The sequence below is a fragment of the Rattus rattus genome, chromosome 3, assembly GCF_011064425.1.
Source record: "Rattus rattus isolate New Zealand chromosome 3, Rrattus_CSIRO_v1, whole genome shotgun sequence".
NCBI classification, from domain to species: Eukaryota; Metazoa; Chordata; class Mammalia; order Rodentia; family Muridae; genus Rattus; species Rattus rattus.
The window spans coordinates 24,499,120-24,526,412 of NC_046156.1; the positions used below are offsets into that span (position 1 = coordinate 24,499,120).

The window sequence follows — 27,293 nt, forward strand, 5'->3', positions numbered from 1 at the left end:
TCCCAGACACAATTTTTCCTCATTTTACAAACAACAGTTCCTTATTCTCGACTAACAAGTAATCATATTTTGAAAGATTTTTTAAAATGTATTGGAAACACATGTTTAAAAGCAAATGCTGTAGCTGGACAGAAATGGGGCGTGCTTTTCATCCCAGAACTTGGGAGGCAGAAGCAGTCGGATCTCTTGAGTTTGAGGCCAGACTGGTCCATAGGCTACACAGAGAAACCTTGTCTTGAAAATAAAACAAAAACAAAAACAAAAAAGAAAGAGCGTGAAACTGCTTCTCACAGTCAATGGAAGTGAACCATAAGATGCCATGGAGCAGACCTCGTCCTTCAGCACAAGAATGGGCCAGCGCTCCTTCTTCGGAGGAAAAGCCTAAACTGGGAAAGATGTAACACAGTCTTGTCAGCCGATGACAGGAAAACTAGCACCACAGGGACAACTGTGCTAAGTTTTGACACTGTTCATTAACGGCTCCGTCTTCCTGAGTTTGCGTTTGTTCTTTGGCATTGGCTTGGATATAATCCATTTTTTTCAGAAGCCATTCCTTGCTGAGACGAATCTGAGCGCCACGCGGAAGCTGGAAAAAGCACAGGGCTGGAATAGGGCGAAGCAGAGTCTCTTGTGTGCAAAATGGAAAGAGCAGCAGCAGCAGCAGCACATTCCGGGGTAGAAAAGCACCTCTTTGTTGGTTGCATTCGAATTACTTACTGACTACAAACGCTAGTTTTGTTTTTTTTGTTTTTTTTTTTTGTTCTTTTTTTTCGGAGCTGGGGACCGAACCCAGGGCCTTGCGCTTCCTAGGTAAGCGCTCTACCACTGAGCTAAATCCCCAGCCCCCAAACGCTAGTTTTTAACTGCACACCCCCCCCCCGTGGGAAGCCAAAACAAGGAATTCTTATAGAAAATGTCCTTAGCCTGGCTCCATGTACCATCAATGAGGATGATTGTGGAAGGATAAACAGGACAGTCTAATATAAATTCTTCCAAATTAGTAGCTTCTGCCCCCTGGATATAATAATAATGCACCAGAGTCCCGGGAAAAAGTTGAAAAGTTCAATAAATATCTCGCTCTTTACTGAAGCGGCGGCCCATCTTGGCTGTGCATTTGTCTGGTGGAAGGCATGCTGCTTGCCGAGGGACTGTGAGAAACACTTTGCTTTCTTTCCTCTGCTGGATGCTGGATTATGTACGAATGAATGGAGCTCTGGAGTGGACAGAGTATGGATAAGCATACTTTCTGGGGATGGCTGTACTAAGGCCTGTGCTCCGTGTCCTCTACCGGCAGCCCCCACAGCCGGTCTGTGCTCCTGCTGTCTCCCAATGCACCTTCGGAAGTCTCCACCAGCCCTGTTCCCTCGGTCTGCTCCTCTTCTCCCGTGGCGACCCGGAGGCACCAGAAGGCCAAGGCGCAGACTCTCAGTGCGTTCCCGCCTCTTCCGGTGGCTCTATGGGTGCTGTTGAGCATGCAAATTGAACATACTGTTATAAACTCTTTTCTACACACTGGTGCTGTGGTTGGAATGTGTGTGTCACAGAGCCCCATAGAGTAAAGGCATGCTTGTCACTGTGATGGCACTACTAGGGTTAGTGGATTCCCTAAGAGACAAGGTTTACTAGAAGGAAAATAAGTCACTGGGGCTGTGCCCCAAGTGGTCATTGGGATCTTGGGCTCTTCTGCTTTTTATCTTTCAAGCCCTACTATTGCCTGTACATGGGATGTTCTTTGGGCTGCCTTGACTGCTTCAGTGGGAGGGGAAGCACTACAGTCGCCGACTTGAAGTGCTAGGGTGGGATGGGGATACACAGGGGAACCCTCGCCAGTTCAAAGGAGAAGGGAAGGGGGAGGGGGCGGGGGGAAAAGAGTTGTGGGAGGGGGTGAGTAGGAGGGAGGGACAGTAAGTGGAATGTAAATTGAATAAATAAAAAATTAAAGTTAAAAAGAAAGAAAAACAAGCAAAGGAAGAAGACTGAATAATAATAAAACTGCAAGTCCCGGGCTCCGGAATACTCCGTGTCCTGTGTTTTGGGATCTTTAGATTAGCGTTCAAGGTGGATCTGGCCCAGCTGGCTGGGTTCCACAGTCACGTGATCTGCCTTTGTGTGATGCCGGTCCATCCTTCTTCTCAGGCTACACCTGAGCAGACAGTGATTTATCGACTCCTCTGTACAGATCCCAGGTCTCCAGGGTTTCGGTTTCACTCGGTATCATCATTCCGTAATTGTAAATTCTTCCTCAAAGTGCTGCAGCTTCTGTCCTTTGGAGACTACTACATTCCCCATCCGCCAATTCTGTCTTTGGTAAATACATAAAAATCAAGCAAAAATGTTTCTAAGTTTGTTTAACCAATGACTAAATAACTAAATAACTTTCACTTTATTTTTTATAAAATGTTTTACTGTCTACTAAAAGTCTCTTTGCTCTTAATATTGTCAAAATCTCGTTGTCTGTCAAAAGCAGGGCTCTTTCATAGACTGACCTTGTTGCTTATGCAATGGTCTCTCCTCACTCATCCGTGAGTAGCCCTTTCTCCGGTTCTAAGCATTTGCAACCTGCACATGGGTTTCAGTCAACTTTACTCATCCTGGTAATGATCTAGCAATCTGCTAAATAAAATACAGTACTTGATTTTATTGGTGAGTATTGACTTTACCTCATCCCATTTATAAAAACAAAAAGCCACCACCACCACCACCGCAAGCACACACACACACACACACACACACACACACACACACAAGTTGAAGGTAAAGAAGTTTCTCCCAAGTATTTCTTGTTGTTTTTATTGCAATTTTAATTTTTTCCATTTATCCTAAATTGCATACCTTTAAAGCAGGAATTGTAGAATTGTGTATGTGTGTGTGTGTGTGTGTGTGTGTGTGTGTGTGTGTGTGTGTGTGTATGCCACAGCATGCGCATGGAAATCAAAGTATAACTTTGTGGAGTAGTAATTATTCTTCCACCTTGACTTGTGTGGTGGTTTGAATAAAAGTGGCCTCCATGGGTCCATAGGGAGTGGCACTAATAGGAAGTGTCACTTTAGAGTGAGTGTGGCTTTATTGGAGAACTGGTAGATGGGCACTGAGGTCTCAGAAGCTCAATCCAGCTCACTTCCTGCTACCTGACAATCCAAATATGGAACTCTCAGCTCCTTCTCTAGAACCATGTCTGCCTGCACACTGCTGTGCTTCCTGACATGATGAAAATGGACTAAACCTCTGAAAATGTAAGCCAGCCTATTTTAAATGTTTCCCTTATAAGAGTTGCCTTGGTCATGGTGTCTCTTCACAGTAAGAGAAACCCTAAGATACCTTGAGTCCAAGGACTTGGTTTCCGGTCCTTAGGCTTTACTCACTGTAAGATCCCAATCCTGAAGGCAGGCACCTCTAGTTGCTGAACCATTGCATGGCCCCCTCCTACCCCATCTGGAAACCTCAGCTTCTTTCCTTATCTAGTACCTCCCTTTCCAGTTTCATGTCCTTGTTTCTGTGTTGTCCATATGAAGGGGAACATGTAATACTTCTCATTGTTTGACTGTTCTCTTTTTCCATGTAGTTTCCTCCTAACAATGAAATTTTTTTATAAGAGTCAATAAATCCCCATTATGCATTTATACTACATTTTCTCAATATGTTCATCTACTGATGAACCTACCAAGCCTGATGGATTAATTTGCTATAGTGAATATAGTGTCATGATAATCAAGCGTATGCAAGTATCCCTATGGTGAATTGACTTTAATTCCTTGTGGTATGTACTAAGAAGGAAGACTGGACCACATGAAGGTGATAGTTTTGATTTTTCAAAAGGTTTCCACAGATATAGTGGCAGTACAAACTTACATTTTAACCAGATTACATAAGCCCAAGCCTCCATGCAGAGAGCATCATTGTCTGTCTCCTTTCTTATTATCTTATTATCCTTTCTTATTATCTTATCCTCTGCTCCTTTCTTATTCATCTTCATTCAGTAATTACTGATGATTTCTACAACACTTGATGCTGTGGGTCTAAAGTTGCCAGGCTCTCCTCACTTTTTAATTCTGTGCACCTAGACAAATAAGTGAGCTTATACCCATGACAATAAAATAGTATACAAAATGCAGTCTTCAACAACATTTAAATTAGAGATATGGCATATATTGAGAAGTTGAAAGTGTATTAGGGAATCTCCTATGTAGAATAGATGCTTAAGTTTAAATGCTAAGATCATAGAGATACAAAGAATTTGTCCCTCAGGATGGATTGTGCTCTACTGAAGTAATGAATTTTCGGGATGAATACGATAAAGTTATGTTATTTCATGGTGAGTCTCCCCTTCAGAATGTGGTTCTTTCTGTCACATGGTTTACTGAAGCAAGGAGTTAATTTCTCCCAGTATACACTTCAAAAATAGAATCCTGGGGAGACGGAACGAAGCTATGGGTAACCAGGGAGTAGCCAGAGTTAAACAATATCATGTGACCAATACACTCATTGCTGGCTGCTCATAACTGGGCTAGATAGTGTATGAAAATAAAGAATATAGAAAAGCATGTTACTTTAGTTATGGGAACCAAATTTTAATAGTTTTGAGTGTTGTCATGGTTTAGCTAAAATGGAAGGTTTTCTAGAATATAGAGTTGTCATTGCTAACAAAGAGGATTTGAGTTGAATTCCTAGATTCCTCACGGTGATGGGAGAGAAACGACTCCTGAGACTTGCCCTCTTATCCTCACATGTGAGCCTTGTGTTCCTTGCTTGCCTACTTTGCACACATGCACACATACACACACATATCCAGGAACACACTTAATAAAATAAAAATTTAAATGTCAAGCATGTGGTGGAATAAATGCTTGCCTCAGAGCAGCCACGTTACGTGAGGTTGATTCGCATTCTCTGACGCGATGCTGAACCAATTCATTCTGTCTCCTCACGTTTCTTCTCCTTTGAAATGATTTCTTTCATGTGGACTTTACCACATAGGAGACTCTTTAAGTTATAATAGACTAAACAATATTTATGATCCCTTAATACTCTAAATTATTCCAAACCTCACCACAGCACTGGCACATTGCTTCTGTGGTCTTCTGTCGGGCGTTCTTCTCCGTGCACTGCTTAGCCATCCTTTTCCAAGAGGGCAGCCAATGCTGATGTGATCACACCCAGGTTCAAGCATGGAAAATGAAACAAATATTGGACATGGAGATGTAGCCAGTATCCCCGGGATGCTGCCAATACAATTTTAAGTTTATTTCACTGGTGGTCCAAATCACAGCCTTCCTTTAGGAAGATTGCAGTCATTAGTTTGCTAGGACACATTTGATTTTAATAAAGAGATAGTTCTTCTGGACTCTTGCTTCTCTGTCCCCAGCTCACAACGTTTTACATGACTTGTCATTTCAAATTCCTATTCTTTGGTAAGGGATGAATTGTTGATTAATTATTGACAAGCGTATGTTATCCTTTGCCCATGTTTGTGCTTTTGGATAGAATTAATATAGATCTATGTTAAAATTGACATTCTAGAGATGGACTCTTTCCATCTCTCTTCTCTAGATGAGATCTGTGTAAGGCAAAGATTCGTTGGCCTTTAAGGTTCTTTAAACCTTAACATTTTTCAAATTGTGTAAATGACACCGGGAATGCCTATAAACACATCTGGGAAGATTTAAATCCATGTTCTTTAATTGTCTTTATTCAAATCAAGCTGAAGAAAGGGAATAGGCAATTTATTAGCTATTCAATTCCCCCATCCACATGGAGGTTCCGTCTGAGGATTCTACAAGCAGAGGAAATAACTGGGTAAAGATGCTAGGAACCGAGCATCCACACTTCATTGGTCAGTCCCTGGCTAGGAACCAAGCATCCACACCTCATTGGTCAGTTCCTGGCCGGACTTCCTCAGGACCCACCAACTAGGTTCCTGTCAGCAAGCACCTCTTGACCACCGCAACAGTGTTGGGTTTGGTGTCTGCAAACACGTTGAATCCCCAGGTAGGACTGTCCCTGGTTGGCACTTCCTTCAGTTTCTGCTCCATTTTTGTCCCTGTTCTTCCTTTGGATGGGAGCATATCTGAGTTTCAAACTTTGAGATGGATGAGTGACCCATTCCTCGACCGGGGGCCATGCCTATCTGCTGGACGAGGTCTCTATAGGATCTATCTCCCCTTTCTCTGTGCATTTCAGCTAAACTCTTCCCCCCATTGGGTCCTGGGATCCTCACTTTTCCCTGGTGTCTGGGACACTTCAGTGACTATCCCCAGTTTCTCATCCCACTGCTACATATTTTTTGATCGATTTCCTGACCCTCTGTACCTCTCATATCACTTCCAGATCCTGATGTTGCCACCCTTATTTCCCCCCCTTCCTTTCTTCCTCCCCAGTCCCCCTTTCCCTCCACCTCCCACAATTGGCCTGTTCTCCCCTAAATGCTGGACTGAAGCATCCACACCCTGGTCTTCCTTCCTTCTATGCTTCATATGGTCTGTGGGTTGTATCATGGGCATTGTGAGCTTTTGGGCTAATATTCACTTATTAGTGAGTACATAGCATGTGTGTTCTTTTGTATCTAGGTTACCTCGCTCGGGATGATATTTTCTAATTCCATCCATTTGCCTGTGAATTTTATGAAGTCATTGTTTACAATAGCTGAGTAGTACTCCATTGTGTATATGTACTACATTTTCTGTATCCATTCCTCTGTTGAAGGGCATCTGGGTTCTTTCCAGCTTCTGGCTATTGTAAATAAGGCTGCTATGAACATAGTAGAGCATGTGTCTTTGTTATATGTTGGAGCACCTTTTGGGTGTATGCCCAGGCGTGGTATAGCTGGGTCTTCAAGTAGAACTATTTCCAGTTTTCTCAGAAACCACCAGACTGATTTCCAAAGTGGATTTACCAACTTGCAGTCCCACCAGCAATGGAGGAGTGTTCCTCTTTCTCCACATCCTTGCCAATGTCTGCGTTTTAGATCTTAGCCATTCTGACTGGTATGAGGTGGAATCTCAGGGTCTCTTTGGTTTGCATTTTTTTCTGATGACTAAGGATGTTGATCACTTCTTTAAGTGCTTTTGAGACATTTGAGATTCTTTGGTTGAGAATTCTTTGTTTAGCTCTGTACCCCACTTTTTAATGGGGTTATTTGGTTTTCTGGAGTTTACCTTCTTGAGTTATTCGTGTATTTTGGATATCAGCTCTCTATCAGATGTAGGGTTGGTAAATATCTTTTCCCAATCTGTGGGTTATCATTTTGTCCTATTGACAATGTCCTTTGCTTTACAGAAACTTTTCAATTTTATGAGGTCCCATTTGTCGACTGTTGATCTTAAAGCATAAGCCATTGGTCTTCTGCTCAGGAAGTTTTTCCCGGTGCCCAAGTATTTGAGTCTCTTCCCCACTTTCTCTTCTATTAGTTTCAGCATATCTGGAATTACAACATAGTTTCATTCTCCCTATGTTTAGTTGTGCCTGCAGTCTACAGGAGTCACTTAAAATCACAGACAAAATTGTTATCGATCCAAGAAATCTTCTCAGTATATTTTCCATACACTTAAAATTGGTTTTAATTAGTGTTAAAAATGTACTCACTGATAAGTGGATATTTACCCAAAAGCTCACAATGCCCATGATACAACCCACAGACCATATGGAGCTTAGGAGAAAGGGAGACCTGGGTGTGGATGCTTTAGTCTTGCATTGAGGGAGGGAACAGGATGGTTGTGGGAGGTGGAGGGAGGGAGGGACCTGGGAGAGAAAGAGGAGGGGGAAGAAATAAGGGGGGAAGTTTCAGGTACTGGAGGGGACAGGAGAGAGGTACAGAGGGTTAGGAATCAAATAAAAATATCTAGCAGGGGAGGATGAGGAACTGGGATAGCCACTGGAGGGTCCCAGAGACCAGGGAAACGAGAGGCTTCTAGAACCCAAAGGGGATGATTTTAGCAGAGAAGGGGAGATAGAACCTGTAGATAGGCATGGCCCCCAGTGGTGGGATGGGGCCACCTACCCACCTCAAAGTTTTTAACCCAGGAATGTTCTTATGCAAAGGAAGAACAGGGACAAAAATGGGGCAAAAACTGAAGGAAGGGCCATCCGAGGACTGCCTTACCTGGGGATCTATAGACACCAAACCTGACACTTGCCTTTGCCAACAAGCACTTGCTGATTGGAACCTGGTGTTGCTGCTCCTAGGGAGATTCAGCAAGCCAATCCAGTTGGCCAATACGGATGTGGATGCTTGGAGCCAACCATCAGACTGAGCTCAGGGACCCTGGTGCAGGAGCAGGTAAATAGACTGGAGGAACTGAGGGGGGATTGTAACCCCATAGGAAGAATAAGATCAGCTAGCAGGACCGCCCAGTGCTCCCAGGGACTAGACCACCAACCAAGGAGTGTACAGGGAGGGATCCATGGCTCCAGATACATAGGTAGGAGAGAATGAACTTGTCTGACATCAATGGGAGGGGAGGCTCTGTATCCTGTGGAGGTTTAGATGACCTAGGGTAGGCAGATGTTGGAGGTGTGGGATGGGAAAGTGTCGGTGGGTGGGATAGCATACTCACAGAGACAAAGGGAAGGAGAAGAGAGACGGGTTGTGGGATGGGGGAACTTGTGTAGAGGTAATGGGGAAGTGGGATATCATTTGAGATGTAAATGAATGGAATGATTAATAATAATAAATTTTATGCTAAAAAAAGATGCTGGGAATCAAGCTGCCGATGAAAGCTGATCTTCAGAAAACCCCTGCTTAGAAAGAAATAGAGACAATGTTCAGTTTCAATTGATGACTTTCGGGAAGAAATTGGTTTATTGGTCTGAGATTTTAAGTTTGTGTAAGAAACTAGAAATGTACATTTTCACATTAAGTCATGTTCTAAAAAGTTCCTTGCTTATATTTAGCACATAGTATGTAAACAGAATAAGATCTATGTAGTCCTGAGATATCAGTTCATTCTAAAACCTGTCATTGTATTTTTAAAAATCCTAGAGCATTTGAGAAAATTATGATTTTTTTCTTCTATCAATGGGCTAAATTCAAATAGATATTAAAACATGACTTTAAAAATTGCCCAACAAGGCTCAGATATTCACAGCTACCTGTTAGGGCTACTCAGTTTAAACTGACACCATAAAGTGACTGAAAAATTATTTGCCTTGGAAGATTTTCTTTTCCTTTCAATGGTTACCCCTTCTCCACCATATTTGGAAGGACTAATTGATTTTATTCCATGATCATTGAAAAATGCTATTTTTTATAAACATCATTAAAACTTTTGCTTCCCACAGTGATTGAGGGAGTAGAAAAAAAGCAATAAGAATATTCGTACAGTGAAAAGCATCTAGCCAAGTTTCAGAGTTATGGTAGAGCTTTAAAAATAGAAAGCAGCTAAGGTAATGTCATAGAGAACACTGCTGAGACTCCGCTATGGCACTGACATCTCATAGAAGAAAAAGAATAAAAGAGGAAGGGATGGCTGTCTCTCCCTCTTCTTTGCCTCTCATTTCTTCTTCCTAACAGAAAGAGTATATTTCCCAAGAGCCATTGCATATTATTTAAATATCCCCACATTCATGCATCACTGTCTTATGTTTCTTGACTTCGGGATACTCGGCTAAGTTCATCTTTTTCAATAATAGGGGTCATGGCTAAGCTGTAGAGGTTGCAGTCTGACTCTGGGAGGGAAGCTCCTATTTCGCTCCCAGGTGATTCCTGTTAGGAAAGCAACTACTCCAAGATTTAACAGCAAATCCGCCATGGCAATTTTATCGCTCTCCCCGTTTCTATCTATTTGTGTTACAAACACAATTTTGCAACACAGAATTTTTTAATAGTATTTCAGTGTCAGTGTATAGAGTGCCCATTTAAAAAGAAGCTTAATTATTTTAGTTTGGAGCTTGTTAAAAATGCTTGGTATTTTTCATATTGAAATACATGCTATTGTTCATTAAATTAAATGCATTATATCATTACTGACATTTATTAACCTTTTAGTTTTCTAACTCTACAGTTGATTTCTCACCAAACAGAGATGGGACCATCAACAAATACATACCATTGCCTTTTGTTCCTGTCTAACTAATGAGCGCTCTTCTTTGAATTGCTACCTTTCTTACATCTCATGAAAGGGCTAGGAACAATGATGTTTTCTGTCATTTGAAGACCATTCTGTAGTCTCGCTCTGTGTGACACATGACAGCTGAAGAATTATAAGACTTTCAGTACTGAAAAAAAATATGTTTATGTTGGAGAAAAGTTAAAGATTTCATTCTTGTCTTGGGTAGACGTTTCTGTTCGCACCCCCTGAAGTGTGTCATATTGAGATTCAGATTCTCTCTTCTTTATTCAGCACAGACCAGAGGGCCAATTTCCCTGTGATGCCTAGCTCATAGCTGTTGCAGTCTGTGGCCCATTTATTAAGCAGGGAGTTATTCCCACACCTGGCCTGTGTCAATGCCTATCAAGCAAGACTGCTTCGTTGAGCACTCCAGGAGTGCTATAGTAGGTGACCTTTATAAAAGTATGGTATTACCTTTATAGTATAAGCTATCTATGCTTCACCGGAAGAAAGCTTCAGGTTCTGTACTGTGCAGTTCCTGAGAACTGGCACACTCTGCCAGCAGTGTGGACCACCGTTGGCTAGACAATTCACTAGGTTCTCTCTCCACTTCTTCAGAGTAAGCATCTGTCCGGTGGTTGTTTTTTTCACCCCAGGTTTGAACCTTCTCAGTCTACCCCTCTTTTCTCAGTCCCTCACTCAGTTTCCTCATCTTCCTCCGGTCACCATTTCTCTGCTTCCCAACAATTATGGGGAGTCTGGGTGGTGGTTTGAAGATGCTTATCCCAGGGAATGGCACTAGTAGGAGGCGTGGCCTTTTTAGAGTAGATGCGACCTGGTTGAAGGAAGTGTGTCACTGTCAAGGTAGGCTTTGAGATTCTTCTCCTAGTTGCCCGTGAGACAGTCTCGCTCCTGACTACAGTCAGATCAAGGTGCAGAACATACAGCTCCTTCTACAGCACTCTATGTGCCTGGCCACTGCCAGGCTTGCTGTCACGATGTCAATGGACTGAATCACTGAAACTGGAAGCCAGCCCCAATTAAATGTTGTTCCTTATACAAGTTGCCTCGGTCATGGTGTCTCTTCATAGGCATGGAAACCGTAACTAATGCAGTAACGTTTATGTATTGACATACAAGGCATAGACATAGAAGGCACATACACTGAGCAGAAAGTTATGGAAATAGGTTGAGCATGGCCTTCTTTAGTGGTATCCTTATAACCTCACACTGCAATGTTCCATGTGTCTTTCCTACTTTCTTCCTCTGGAAACCATGAGACAGCCTATATAGAGCACAGTTTTATTCCCAGGATTTATGGGAGTGCTGTTTGTCAGAATTGGAATGTAGGTCACAAATATAATTCGAATTTTTTATTAGCTGCACTAAAAAAGCAAAAAGAAAATAGGTAACCCTATCCTCCCATCCTCAACCTCCATGCTCAGGCTGGGATATACATCCTTTATTAAGACAGTTAGCACCCACTGTCTTCCTGACTTAATCCTGAACCATATGTAATATTAGGCCCATTCAACCTGTGCTCAATCCCAGGCTGCTCTAACCACTCCAGTCACAGAACCAGTGAGAGAAGTCAAAGTGCCAGATCTCTTCACAAAACTACAAACACTGTGAAAGATCAAGATAATATTCTCTCTGCCCCCTGCCCCCATGAGAAACAAACTACTAGTCCTATATAAATGTTCTTCAATGTAACTCAACAGAATGAAATTCAGGACACAGAACTTAAAACAACAACAACAACAACAACAACAACAAAGCATACATTTCATCAAAGCATTAAAGGTGTTCAAAAAAGGCACAAACAAACAAGAGAAAAAAAGAGACTAAAAATGTAAGTGACTCCTAACCAACCCCCCACACACACACACTGAGAAGAGGCCCCGTGATGAAAGCCCACGTTTGTAAAAGAAAGCAGTTAATTGAGGACTGGCTTACACCTCTTACAGTTTTAGAGGCTTAGTCCATTGTTATTATCATGGAGAACATGGTGAAGAAGTAGGTGAGAGCCCTATTATGCTCTGAGAGAGAGAGAGAGAAAGAGAGAGAGAGAGAAGGAGAGAGAGAGAGAGAGAGGGAGAGAGAGAGAGAGAGAGGGAGAGAGGGAGAGAGAGAGAGAGAGAGAGAGAGAGAGAGAGAGAGAGAGAGAGAGATAAGGAGATAATCAATGAGTAAAGAGAAAACCCCTAGTAGAAAGAATCTTTTCTAGCTATAAATCTGGCAGAGGATTAATATCCAAAAAGCTCAAATAACAAAGTGTCAAGAAAACAAATGACCCATTTAAAAATGTCTGTAGACCTCAATAGTGAGTTCTCCAAAGAGGAAATAAAAATGGCTAAGTAATACCTCAAAAGATTCTCATCATTCTTAGCAATTAGAAACATGGAAATCAAAACAACTCTGAGGTCTCATGATATCCCATTCAGAATGTACAAGATCAAGACAGTGGACAATAAATGCTCAAGAAGACATTTGAAAGCGAACTCATGCTGACTGTTTGTGAAACTGCAAACTAGTCCAGCTCCTCTTGAATCAATGTGGAGGATTCTCAAAAAGCAAATACTTTATTACCCAGCCATATCGCTCCTTAGCGTATGCCTAAAGGACTTGACATCCTCCTTCTCAGGAACTAGGTTAGCAATGTTCGTTGCTGCTCTATTCACAATAATTAGGGAATAGAAACATCATAAATGTCCTTCCACTGATGAACAGAAATGAATTGTGTTAAATATAAACAATGAAATAATATTCATCTGTAAAGATAAGAAAAATCATAAAATTTACAAGTAAATGGTTTCAACTAGAAAATATTATATTGAGGGATGTATCCCAGACCTGGAAACACAAATGCTTTATCTTCTCTCATCTGTCATTTCCAGCTCCAGATCTTCAGATATGAATGTATAATCTGAAGCAACTATGAAATAGGGAAATTAAAAATGAATCACAGGGGTGAAGCACTAGAGAGGAGAATAGCATATAATAGGATATAGGTTATTTGAGGGGGGAAAGGAAAAACATGGAGGATTTAATTTGGAAGCAGAGAGAAATCAAAGAGAAGGGGGCATGGCATAGGGATAAATAGCACTAAGGCTGCTTGAAAAAGCCATAGAAGTCATGGTTACATATAGTATACACATACACATATCTTATATATGCATATGGTTTTAATGAAATTATGCCGTTTGGAGTGATAATGGTCCCTCCCTTTTGTGAGCCATTGAGTATCTCACAAAAGCTTCAGTACCAGGCTTGAGAAATCACCTTTTGAGTTGTTGGTCCCAGAAATCCCCAAACAATGTAGACCATTACACTTGCTCCTGCCTGTCTCCTACGAGGAGTTTCTGTTGCTGAAGACAACAAGTACTTTGGACACAGGTCTTAGACAAATTGGACTGGATCTCACCCTCCCTGACTTTCTTATTACGAGAAGGTGCTTTACAAGTTACCAAGGAAAGAAAACAATAGCCCCATGCAGCTGTGACACCTGTGAGTCACAGCAAAAGACAGCACAACAGAGTATCCACAAATGTGCAGTACTGGATCTCATCCCATAACCAACGCTGGGTGACTCAGTAGATGTAAGGCTAACTCAACAGGAGGGAAATCAGTGTTGGTACAGGAAACCTAGCCAACTAGTGGGGGCCGGTGAGACCACGACTGTTAGATGAGTCTACTACTGACAATTTCCTAAACTGGTACAATTTCTTATTGCATTCAAAACACTTTTCTTCATGCCCGAAGGCATGGTCTCTCTGTAGCAGAGACCTTTTCAGGAAGCTACAACAGGACAAAATGGGGAGAAGAGCTGATGGCGGGGTACTGAGAACTGATTGACACATCGATAAACAGCCTCACACCCAAGTCTCAGGGAAAGTAGAACATGAGATGAGAAGATTTTAAGAGCCAGAGGAAGACATGGACTCAGCAGTCTGTCTTTACAGATCGTGTGTGTGTGTGTGTGTGTGTGTGTGTGTTTATATAAAATGATGCATATTGTTAAATATAATATAAACAAATTATATATAACAACGTATACACAATAATTAAATATATATGTTTTATATAAAGCAATAATAAAGAAAAGGGACGCATTTTAGGAGGGAAAGAGCTTGGGAAGAGGTGGAGGAAAAAGGGATGTGGAAATGATATATTTTCATTAAACAAATTACAAAAGCATAATGAAATTAAAATTTTAAACTAGTCTGAATACTTACCATGCCATTTTATAGGCATAGTTTTCAGTGATTAAGAACAGATTGCATAAGAGACTGCTGCTTAATTAAAAAGAAACTGTAAAAATTATTCTTAATACAGCCGAATCGCGCTACATTTTTACCAAAATGTTTGAAAATTGAATCTTGTGTCATTTTTGGAAAATACTTCTTATGCTAAGCATTCATTTACATTTTTAATTTTAATCACTCTAATAGGTTGAAATTACTCTTTTTTTTTTTTAGCACCCAGGCCTTCATGCTTACCGTGCAGGCACTTGCACCGCAGACACAGAAGTATCGTTCATTTATTGAAAATCACTAATGATTTTGACTTTCTTTTGCTTATTTGCTTATGGCAGCATTTCCCCCTTTATGTATGAAATATCTGTCTATAGCCAATATATTTTCTCATGTTGCTATTTAGCTATCAAATCTATTTTTAAATCAAAACTTTGTTTGAATATTTTATAAAATTTCAGCAATTCACTATATATCTATATAAAATCTTACAAGATTTATTATAAGATGATATAATTATAATTTCACTTATTTCTGTGTTATCTTACGAAGAGAAGTGTTTAATTTGATGAGATTAACTTATTAACGTCTTTTATAGATGTTTCTTTTGTATCATGTCTAAGTTATATTTCTCTACTTTAAGATTATAGTGATTTTCTTCCATGGGTTTCATAGTTTTAGATTTCACTTAAGCTTTTGATTAATCTTATTTATTTTCAGTAGATGGTCACATATAGCTTTTACATTGAAATAGATTTTTTAATTAAAAATCACTTGGCCATATATATGTGACCATAGTTCCAGGTTCCTCTCTAGGTCTGTTGGCCTGTTTCTCTGTCAATGCCATAATGACTTGATTGTGGCAGTTATGTAATAAAGACCTCTGATGTCTAACATTCAGAGCTCTTCATATGTTTACATTAACCTTAAATGTTGCTTATCCGTACATGAAAAAACGTTCATTCACTAAGATTGTGATGGTTATTACTGACTCTGTAATACAGAGCAGTTTTTAACAAAAATTGAATCCTCCAATATTATATCTTCTTTATTTCAGGTGCCTCTTAACTTACCTCACTACTTTGTGTGTTAAAATACGAATTTGCACATGTTTTACAGCAATTTTATTCCTAATAAAATTGTTTGTCGTATGCTTGTCCTCCCCCACCCCCACAAACCCTGCCATGTTCTTAAAGAATCAAGATCTTTGTACAAAAAAAAATGTCACAGTGGCAAGGATTTCTGTCAGTGGCCAGAAGACGCTGAGTGTGTGAGTGGACTAAGAATTGTGTATTATCCCCAGCCAGGAATACAGATGAGGACAACCGTCGTGAACACCTCAGTGGCAGACTTCTGAATGTTTCAGAGTCGCAGACACTCAGCTAAGTCACATAGATCATACCCATGTAAACCGTGAGGCAAGGAATAGCTTTGTGAATTCTCTGAGCTTGGTGGGCTTATAATAGAGCAAACTTTGCACCAGCTGCTTAACCTATTTGATTTTACGAGAATGTATACAAATATTGAGCCAATGAGTATGGTCTCATTTTAATTGAATCTACAAGCTATTGTCAATTATCCGGGTACTGATGCATTTGTGATTAAACAAAATATCTGGTCATATGAAAGAGTAGAAATAACATGGATCCAACATGCACAAAAATACAGTAGTAATATTTTATGATATATAGTGGCATATGTATAATTTAATCCCAAATTAAAGTCATGATTAATAATAAAATATTTCACCTTGATTCTATTTTAAAATTTAAGAGTAAAGTGATTAAGACTAAAGGAAGGTAATTATTCAGTTGAAAAACTAATAATTTGGTCTCAAATTATGTTTGAATTGGCCAGTCACTACATGGTTAGTTGTAGGCACGGCATTAAACAAAGTAAACCATCAGACTCTCAGGACGATCGTTATGTGGATCTGATTTTTCTAAACATCACATAGCAGGACAAAGATTCAGAAACACTTAACGTCACATCCATACCTTGATCTGTATCACTGTACATTAATTCAGGAAACTGGAAACTGTTACTCTGATTGCTCTGTTGTATACATTTTTGTGATAATATACCCAAATATCTGCTTCAAATAACAGAAGAATTTGAAATTTTTGTCGCCTACCACAAGGCAAAATGGCCAAGTCTAAAAATTATCAAAGGCAATGATGGACAGATGCAATTTTCAAGAACGCTCGTCTTTCGAAAGAACACAGTCCGATGTTCCAGGGCTCACAAAGGCTAACGTGGCAAGAGGACGATTTGTCTTATTTCTCATGTTCTTCTTGGCTCTTCCCCAGCAAATATTTCTTGCACAGGTTACACATCTCATTGTTCAGGTCAGACTGCAGAGTCCTTGCAGCATTAATTTAAGAGTGAGGGAACACGCTGAAATTCCCTAATGCTGTCCACCTGGAAGGCAGAGACAGTGCATCGCAACTTTGTGCCTTCATGGAGCTTGCTTATTTGGTGAGTAGGCAATGTTTAAATACTACACTGACACTTTCTTGTGTGAATCTGTAAAGGCAGTTGATTGGATCATATACACACAGAAAGCATAAGGTTAAAAGTGGCATAACTTAGCCAATTTTAATAGATTTTTTTTCATTCTTCCATTATCAAAATTATAGTCAAAAAACCATTTTCAATTCTTTTTTCAATTTCAGACACGTAGATACAGGTGAGATTTTTGTGTGGGGGAGCAAGTCATCAAGGAATTGAATACATGGTGTTATATGGAGGTCCAGAAATATGAAGTTTTTTATTAAGTTGAAATCATCTCTCATTTGAAAACCCAAGATGGAGGGGGTAGGTGGAAATATTATCTGATGGAGGTATCATTGTCAGCCATCATCAAAAGCCACTGTGCTCTTTACAAAGAGAAGGGGAACTATGGTGAGGTGAACATCCCTTTGGTAGAGCCAGTTTTGTATAGGTATATATGGAAACCTTTCTCAGAAGGGAAGTGAGTGATATAACCAGAGTTCACAATGAATCCCAGAACTGCCAAGGTATGACCCTTGAACCAACACAAGGCAGAAGATTGGCATATTTGATCTCAGTACCAGATTTTCCTTTTTCAGAAAGTTGAACCATTTTCTTCCTTGTGGGATCAGAATCCTTCTATTCACTATGACAATGTGAAAAGAAAGTGATTGCTATTTCTGAATTTAATTAAAGTGGAAAAAATAAAGATATGGAATAAAAAAACAAAACAAAAAAAAAAAAAAGGAAAGAAAGCGATTGCTAGTTCTGATCCTGGGAGCCAATGGAGAAAGCAAGGTAGCCATGGAGGGAAGGAAGAACGGCATAACTCCTGAACACATCACAGATATGCAGTGAGCAGGGAGGTGCAGTCGACACTTGAACACAGTGAGGCAGGCCAGGAGTTCTGGACCTAGATAACGAAGAAAAATAGCATCAAGTCGGAATGATTTTTACAGGGAATTCCTATAGCAAATTATCAATTGAATATGCTTAAATCTACCACTTGTTTGCAAAATTTAGCGTTAATTTCCTTGCATGCCTTTCTAATAGAGAAATATAGAAATTATATAAGCTAGAAATTTGGCCACTTGTTTTACTCCTCTTTTCTTAATGTCTGACTGTAAGAGAAATATATAAAATTAACCTTTAATTCTAATTTGTTCTATTAAGATTAAGTAATTATTACTAAGTGTTATTAAGAGAGAAGAGACAAGGTGAGGCCCATTCACAAAATGAACTATTTTTCTTCTGCTGTGTTCTTTTATGGCTATTCAGCTTTAAACTAGTCCTTCATACATAAGCACACACACACACACACACACACACACACACACACACATACACACACATACACACAGACACACACATAAACACACAGACACACACATACAGACTCACACACATACACACACATATAGACTCACACACACATACACACACATACAGACTCACACACACATACACACACGCATACACACACAGACACACACATATACACACATGCACACATACAGACACATACACACATACACACACATATACACACACAGACACACATATACACACATACCAATATACATATACACATACATACATACATACACACATGCATACACACACAGACACACACAGACACACACATACATACACAAGCACATACATACTCACATACACACACACACACACAAATATTCTAAGTTCAACTACGTATTGGATTTAATCTTTTGGCAGAAATTTGGAGAGAAAAATGAGGAGATTGTTATGGACTTCACCCTTAATTTCTGAAAAATTGCTTTCTTCCTTGTGAGCCACAGTGGGGATGGGAAATGCTCTCTCTAGGAAAACCGGGTTTTGTGTGACTGACACATACTGCATTTTTAATAACAGAATGAAATGCATTATTCAGAACTCAGTGCTGTCCAGCCAATTCAGCTCAGCCCTGGAACTGCCTCCTCCATGTGCGTCTGTTGTCTGAAAACGTTCAAGTTCTTCTTGTGATCAATACTAGTAGCCACGATATTACTTGTTTGCCTGGGTATTTGTATGCTAGCAGACTGGCTTGCGATATTATAGTATTTTATAGTATATTTTAATGAAGTGGACTAGTATGACTAGTATGCATTTTTTGAGCCATCTCAAAGAATAGTTAAACATATCCACTGGTTTTTTTCTTTCATTTTTCCCCTTCGATTGGTGAGAATAACATCACACTTATACAAGCAAAGCACTCGATATAGAATACTGTAAGGTAAAGATTGACCCCTTAACAGCATGTCAGGTCCCTTATCATCTCAGAAATCCTTGATGCCCAGGGACGATACATCCAAAGATAATATTCTGCTGGTATACTTCTAAAACAACTGTTCTCGGCTTTCAGGACAGACACATACTATAGAGTAAGCTGTGAGAGTCTACTGTTAAGAGCTTAAAGGCTAGACCCAGTTACATAGCCCTAATCCTCCCCAGAGACATTTTTAAACATAGACACAATTAAAAAAAAAAGACAGGCATGAATATGGTGTCAGAAAATTCTTCTCCAGGGACCAACAATGTGGCTCAGTAGGTAAAGGCCCTTGATGACAAGTCTGGCAACCTGAATTTGATGCCTAGGACTCCTGGTGTACAGAGTGAACTGGCTCCCTGTAAGTCTCCCTCTGATTTCTGCAGTCATGCCCCGTAATGAGCGTACCCCCAATACAATGAGTAAATAAAATGTAATTTTTCACAATGGAACTTTCTACCCCAGATCTAAATTAGCTACTAGATTCTATCTGAATCATTTTGTCAGTATCTTATCTGACCGTTATTTTCTTCCTTTGTGAAAGAGGACTTACGTTAATCCCCACTGCAAAGATTCATGGGAGACTCAGATGAATTAACGGGTCTTAGCTTTCTGAGTGTATTACGAGGCCCTGTGTGAGGACAAATTTTATAATTATTGTTATAGCCTGTGTGGTTTTTATCTTGCAACATTGAGGATGTTTTCAAGATCTAGGTTGAAAGTAACGAGCTGCTCCTGGTGTAGACTTATACCATATTTATACTTAATAACGTTCTAAATCTAAATCATCTAGCAACAATGTGTTATAAGCAATTATACAATCGAGTTAACTTCAAAACATTTATTTTATATAGACACAATGCTTCTACTAAAGTAATATGATCTATCTGCAACCTCTCTCAGTGTTCACATCTAATATGTCTGTTTATTCCTCTCAGGGTGAAGATCCCCGTGTGTTCATGATCTGTGCCATTGGCAACCAGGTCAGTAATACCTAACCCATAAGGTTTCAAAGGAAAAGGAAATAAGCAAAAAATGCTTGATGAATCTTTGAATGACGTTTAAAAATGTGTATGTAGTCTGTGGGCAATGATACTAGGAAGTAAATAATCACAGACTAGCACCATGCAACTGCTCTCAAAAAACTGCTAGAAAAAAAATTTTTAAAAAAAAGAAAGAAAAAAAAGTTCACAGGGAATGTATTTAAATTGATTAACAGACTGTATGTGGTTTTTTTTTTAATTTCACACCCTACAGCAAATTTTTTTTCACAAAAATAACTCTGTGCAATGAGTAGAACTCTCTTCTAACTGCTTGCTTTACCCCTATTTAGAAACTACTACAAATGCGTGTTTCTCCTGCTTCTCCTTTGGCATTTTTCTTGTATCTGTTTTGTCCTATTCCAATTTCTTTGTTTTACCTTTTTTTTATATTTTACTATTATTCTTAAGATACATATTTTTCTTTTTTCATATTTAGTGTTTATTCATAAACTTAAATCTGCTATCTAGCTAGACTTGGAAGGGATGAGGGAAATATGGAACCCAAAAAACTTAATTAGAGCAGAGATCAAAGAGCACATGGGGAGGGGTCATGCATGCTCTCCCACTTTACTGCAGAGAGAGCTACAGAGGGAATGGTCTGGTGGGTAAGATGCCCGCCCACAAGTCAAAAGAATCAGAGATGTCCACCCACACTCGTAAATGGTGATCCTCTTGCTGGTTTTGCTATCCTGCATCCCAAATGCTCCATGGCTTTCACGATGCTCATGCCTGCTTTCACCATCCGGCCGCTCAGTCTTGGCAGCGCAGATAAAAACAAAAGCAAAAAAACAAAAAAACAAAACAAAACAACAACAACAAAAAAAAACCAAAAAACCAAAAACCAAAAACAAAACAAAACAAAACTGGAAACCGGCTGTGTTTGGTTCCCCATTTACCATGGACAAGATGCCACGAACTGTATGCTTCAAAATGAAGTTCTCATCCTCCAGTTCCTCTCTGTACATGGACGGCTACCAGTGGTATCATGGCATGTGACGTTGCCAGCCTGTCACGTGAATAACTCTGTGAAAGGAGGAACCGTTCTATCCGAGTCCTTTCTCCCCCCAGTGCTCAGAGCATGGAAGTTTTCTTCTGTCTTTGGAATTTTGTCTGCAAACAGCTCGAAGGAGATGCTGCCCAAGGGCTCACCACTCACAACTTGTCAAGTGACACGGTGGGGTTGACCATGGCTGCAGGGGACAGCAGCATCTGCAAAGCCCCTGCTTGTTTTTTTACTTTTAAAAAAATTGGATATTTTTATTTATATTTCAAATGTTATTCCCTTTCTCAGTTTCTGGTCCATAACCCCCTATGCCATCCCCCTCCCCCTTTTTCTATAAGGATGTTCCCCCACCCATCCACCTTCCCCTTCCTGCCTCCCTGCCCTGACATTCCCCTACCCTGGGGCGTCAAGGATTGGCAGGGCCAAGGGCTTCTCCTCCCATTGGTGCCCAACAAGGCCATCCTCTGCCACATATGCAGCTGGAGCCATGAGTCTGACCATGTGTAGTCTTTGGGTAGTGGTTTAGTCCCTGGGAGCTCTGGTTGGTTTGTATTATTGTTCTTATGGAGTTGCAAGTCCCTTCAGCCCTTGTTTTCTAATGATAGAAAAGTTGCAGATTTAGGTAAGAGGGAGGTGGGGAGGACGTTGGAGGATTTGGGAAGGGGAAGCTGTAATGAGAATATGTTGTATGAAAAAGATCTATTTTCGATAAAAGAAAAATAGAAAAAAATTAAAAAAAAATGAAAGTGAAGTAAGTAGCTGTCAACACAGCCAAGAGCAGAGAAAAAATAGAACAAGGAAGCCAAGATAGGAAGCACATAGTGAGGTGAGAAGAGAGATCAGCATTGTTTAACTTTGGAGGCTGAATGTGACCCTTTCTCCAGCACCTTCTACCCACACATTTGATTCTTAAGAATGCAATGCCACCAAATTATAATCTAGTTTTTCCTCATCCTCTGTTATTATTTTTTCATTCTATTTTCCAGCCAATACTGCATACATGCACATGCACACACATAGATACATAGGCACACAGACACACTACAGACACACAGACATACAGTCACACAGACACACAGACACACATGTACAAACACATAGACACACACAGACACACACACAGACACACAAACACTCATACAGACACACACGCAGAGACATAGATACACACACAGACACATAGACACACAGACCTACACAGACACTCACACACACACGGACACATACACACACAGACACACAGACACACAGACACTCATACAGACACACACACAGAGACATAGATACACACACAGACACATAGACACACAGACCCACACAGACATATCGACACACACAGACACTCACACACACACAGACACATACACACACAGACACACAGATATGCACACATGTACAGACACATAGACATACACACAGATACACACAGACACACATACAGACACACACACACACAGAGACACACAGACACACATATATCCCCCCACAGACACACACAGAGACACAGACACACACACATACACACACACACACACACACACAAACACACACACACATACATTCCCCACCACACTACATTCTCATCTGTTACTCCAAATCTACTCATATTAAATAATTATAGATAAATTATTTATTATAGATAAATTATATTAGATAAATTAAATTATTATAGATAAATTAATTATTATAGATAAATCGGAGTTTTCTGTCATTGATGTGTTTCTATGTTTAGGATATATTAACTACATATATGAATAAACTATAGATATGAATTTAGATACACATGAATATAGCCATGTGTTCTGAAATGACTGTATTCATAAAGTGACAGTTTTATTTTTCCAGGTGACTCGATGTTAATAACGCACCTGAACATCCTGGAGAAATGCCGCCATTACACACGCTCATGGGAACAGACACTCTTCCGGAACAAGGGAGGGCGTTTGGTTACTCCTTAGGGAAGAACAGGTACTTCCCAGTCTATAACGGGTAAATGGCTTCCTGACCACTCAGCAGAGGTGAATCCCCAGACTTGCATCACTGCATCTAGTTGAATTTGTCACAATATCTGGATGAGTAATAGTAAAAATTATTAGTTATTTACGTGAAGAAATGGACTAGCATATAAAATACTGTTTAAAAGCTCATCAAAAAGTAAAACGTACAGAAATGACTCCAGCAAAAGAGTCCCAAAGACTCCAGATTCTTACTAATGGATTATTAGAAATGATTGTAAAATAGTCCTCCAAACAGATTCTTCCATGAAAGTAACAGAATCGTCTATCATTAGGACTGTGAAAATTAATCAAAGGCTTTCGGCTGCCTGGCATCAAGCTCCTTAACCCCCGATGCCATTGTAAAGAAAGAGCTGAGACCTGGAGTCTATCCTGGAGGCCTCTGTGGCACCCAGAGTCCAGCCTGGAGCCTGCTGCCAAGAGTGGTGCTAGTTTTCCTTAAAAGGCTAAAGCTTCCTTCTCCATGATGTCCTAGTTACTGATCTAACAGAAAACAGTAAGACCTCAATTACAAAATTAGCATTTGACTAAGTTGTCATATTTAAGGCGAAAAAAGTTCCTGCCCCAGGAGCGTTTATTTAAAATGAGTACATTTTCTCAAATGTGTGTTTTAACTTGTCAGGTAGTTGATTGGGCAGATGGAAGTTGAGGCAAACCTGCTCGTGGGACCCTTTCCCTCCTACTGCATAGTCCAGCCCTCATGTCCAGCCTCGTGTGTGCCTTGTCTTATTGCTATGCCACTTTTGATTGATATGCCCGGAAGGCCTGTTCTTTACATAAGGGAAAGGGAAAAGCAATGGACATGGGGTGGGAGGCATAGGGTGGAACTGGGAAGAGTGAAGGACCTGGCATTCCAATCAAATTGGGAGCAGAAAAGCCTAATTAACTAAGCACCACTGAGCAGAAATGACAGAGTGACTTGGCTGATAGAATCAATCCCTCTCTCCCCTCTCTCCCTCTCCCCCTCCTTCCTTTGTCTGTTCCTTTTGCTTTTTTGCAATGCTATGGTAGGTGAACCCACAGTGAGTGCATGCTAGGTAAGCACTCCACCACTGAACCACACTTCCAGCCTCAGCACAGATAACCATTAGTGTAGTGTTCAGTAGCTCACCGTACCAAGATGTCCCCTTGGTCCTATGACTATTTAATACAAAATGTGCCCTTAGCAAAATTTTAGTATGTACACTATATACTAAATACATTATATACTAAATATATCACATACTTTATATAGTATATAATATGTACTATGTATATTTAGAATATAGTGTATATATTATTAGTTTTATATGTGTGTGTGTGTGTGTGTGTGTTGCTATTAATTATAGCACATTTGATAGATTCCCCAGGGGTTACTAGATCTGTGTAATTTAAATTGTGTAGTCTAACAGATCTGTTTCTTCAGGTTTTTCACATTACTTCCTTTACTTACACTTCTGTTACTGGGGTTTATGTTCTCTAGGGTACAGAAAACAATCTATGACTGCTTCCCTGTCTGTTTTGAATGAGTTAATTAAGTACATATCAAGCAAAAATAAAAACATAATCAGTGAGCATCAGAAAGAGGCATCAAGTAGATAATAAGACACCATCAGAGTGGGCATTCCCAGCACCTAGTAGAAATAGCTGTGGAAATTCTATTGAGGAAGCCAGCCAGAGTCCCAGCTCTACAGTCCAGGATGGAGCAAGGTCCCCTTCCGTGAGACTCCCAAGGAAAAGAACGCAAAGCAGTACAAGATAGGTAACAGCATCAAGCAGGAGTTGCATTCATCCCCTAAATGACCTGGAAAAGTCCAAGCACGGTAGAGCACCCTCCATGCAAGATCCTCTGACTCACCCCTGCCCCACGCCCACCTCACCCCTGAACGCATCTTTTATATCATGGGATGAACTAATAGCGACTTCTCTTGGAAATGATTTATTTCCTAGCTGTTCTCTTAGACACATTGTTTAAAACTCTTAGCTGCTTGCTGCTTTTCATGCTACAGATTTAAGAGGGAAGCCTGCCGAAGACAGGGAATTTTTGAGGATACTTCAAAGCAAGCATTTGTGTCTGAAATGGGGGAAGGCAACCCCACTTTCGGAATCAGTTTCTCCATTAGCTGAAACAGCACAGGACAATTTAGCAATATAAAGCACATTGCGTCTTGCTATATTCCTCTCTGCTTGTGTGCACAATAGATGCTTTGGTGTGCTATATTGCTGATACATTTCAAGGCCGAGATATTCACTCTCCCAGCTTTATTGTTGGCAACTTGCGACCAGGTCCCTCCCTGTCTGAGAATTGCTCTCAGCTGCAGGAAACTGCCTTACCTCTTCCCCAGGGCATCACACATCCAGTAACTGTTTGATGTAGGAGTACAAAGGCCTGGCCCATTGACTTCAATTGGGAGTAATTCTGCAGGGGCATCCACACTTGAAAACTCCCCGGGGATTTCCTTCATTGGTTGTTGGAATTCACTTTCACCTTCTGCCCATTGGCACATCACAGTCGTAGACATAGCACCCTCTAAAATATCAGATGCATACAAATGTCAGGTAGGTTAAGAAAAACGACCTGCCCCATATGACTGTCTTTATGATTAGCCCGTGTGTTATCAGACAGAAAAGACAATTCCCATGTATTAGCTCATTTCTAACTAACATTCAGTGGGTGTTTCCTTCGGCTTAGTTTTCATGATAGATTATCTTTCAGGATGACTTTTGAGATAGGTAGCACCATTTTTCAATGATGTTAGGATCTGTTAATTATAGAATGCTTCGTCAATTTGTACCAGCTATTAGGGTTGAAAAGAAAAATAATTATATAAGCATTACTTACAACATTCTTATTGCGACATTTTTAACCTGTAAATTTTTATTTAGATCTAACCCTTCTCAATTGACTTTTTTTTTAAAAAAAAATATCTTCTAAATGTTTACCCCCTCGCATTCGTAACTATCCACTTCCATTAAAAAATTTAGTCTCAAGGCTTCCACGAGTTTAGCATCTTTCTGATTATTACTCAAATTCAGTTTTTAATCAGTTTTAATGTTGTTATCTGTAAAATTGAAGCAAAGATTTCTTTGTTTCTAGATTTGACAAACACTATGTGTAAATTATTTGTTACATTTTTATGTACAAATCTGAAAGATGTATCTAAACTCTAATGGGGTTTTTGTATCTTGCTACACTGATACAATGTGTTCATGAATTGAAGCCATATTTTTCTGAAATGTGGCCACTTAGGAAAAGTCAGTAGGCAGTTGAACAAACTGATACTAATGACGGTGATGGTTCTTCACAATGTTTAATTCAGTCACAAAACCCACCTCATCCATGTCCTGACAATCACACAGGGTTCCTTAAGATTTCCTCCTGTTTGTATTTACCATAGTTAGGCCTGGCACGCCTTAGTCACACTATCCCACCCGCACTGGCAAGCTTTGTTTTAGGGTGTGATTATTGGGTTACTGTTCGGAAGATGTCAAAATTAAGAATTAGGAATTCAAACTTCGGTTAGATAATTTTTCAGACTTGTGATATAATGTAAATGACTCAGGGGAAGTAGCCCTTGAGTGACTGGGTTCAATGTGTGTATATTTGTTTCCACATGTCTGAGCGATATAAGATATGTCAAAACGTCAACACCACCGACATGTCGGTGTCAAGATTCAACATCATCACCGTTTGCTGCATTTTGATTTCCAAAAGTTATAATGTGAAAGCCTTATGTTGGATGAAGTGAAATGGGGTATTGTTAGTGGGAGACAAAGATTAGAATGACGAAGACTTACTGGGCCTGTCATTGATAGGGCTGGTGTCAGAACCAAGCTGGTTGGGCTCTTACTTCATAGCTAAAATACCTGCTGTCCATAAATAGAATCAGATGAATGGCTCCATCAGTCAGTAACTATGGACTTGCGATTGTTATGTTTGATTTTGAATCCCTATTCTGCCGAAGGACAAATGGACGCCTGAGAAGTAGAAACTGGACTTAATGCTGATAAGGAGGAGAGCAGAGGGAGATGAGTTAAATACAGCATTTGAAACATTAAGAAAGGTAGGTTAGATCAGGAACAATTGGGCAAGCTAAATCTGGTTTTGTAGGAAAAGGAACACTGAGAGTTATTTGCAACCCTGTGTGTTTTATTTGAAGCCATGAAGATCATCATAGTC

General features: G+C 40.0%; 1 pseudogene; it reads right to left on the reverse strand.

The window, feature by feature from the left end:
• Positions 1–453: 453 nt before the first annotated feature.
• Positions 454–25,635, reverse strand: LOC116895240 (annotated as a pseudogene).
• Positions 25,636–27,293: the final 1,658 nt, after the last annotated feature.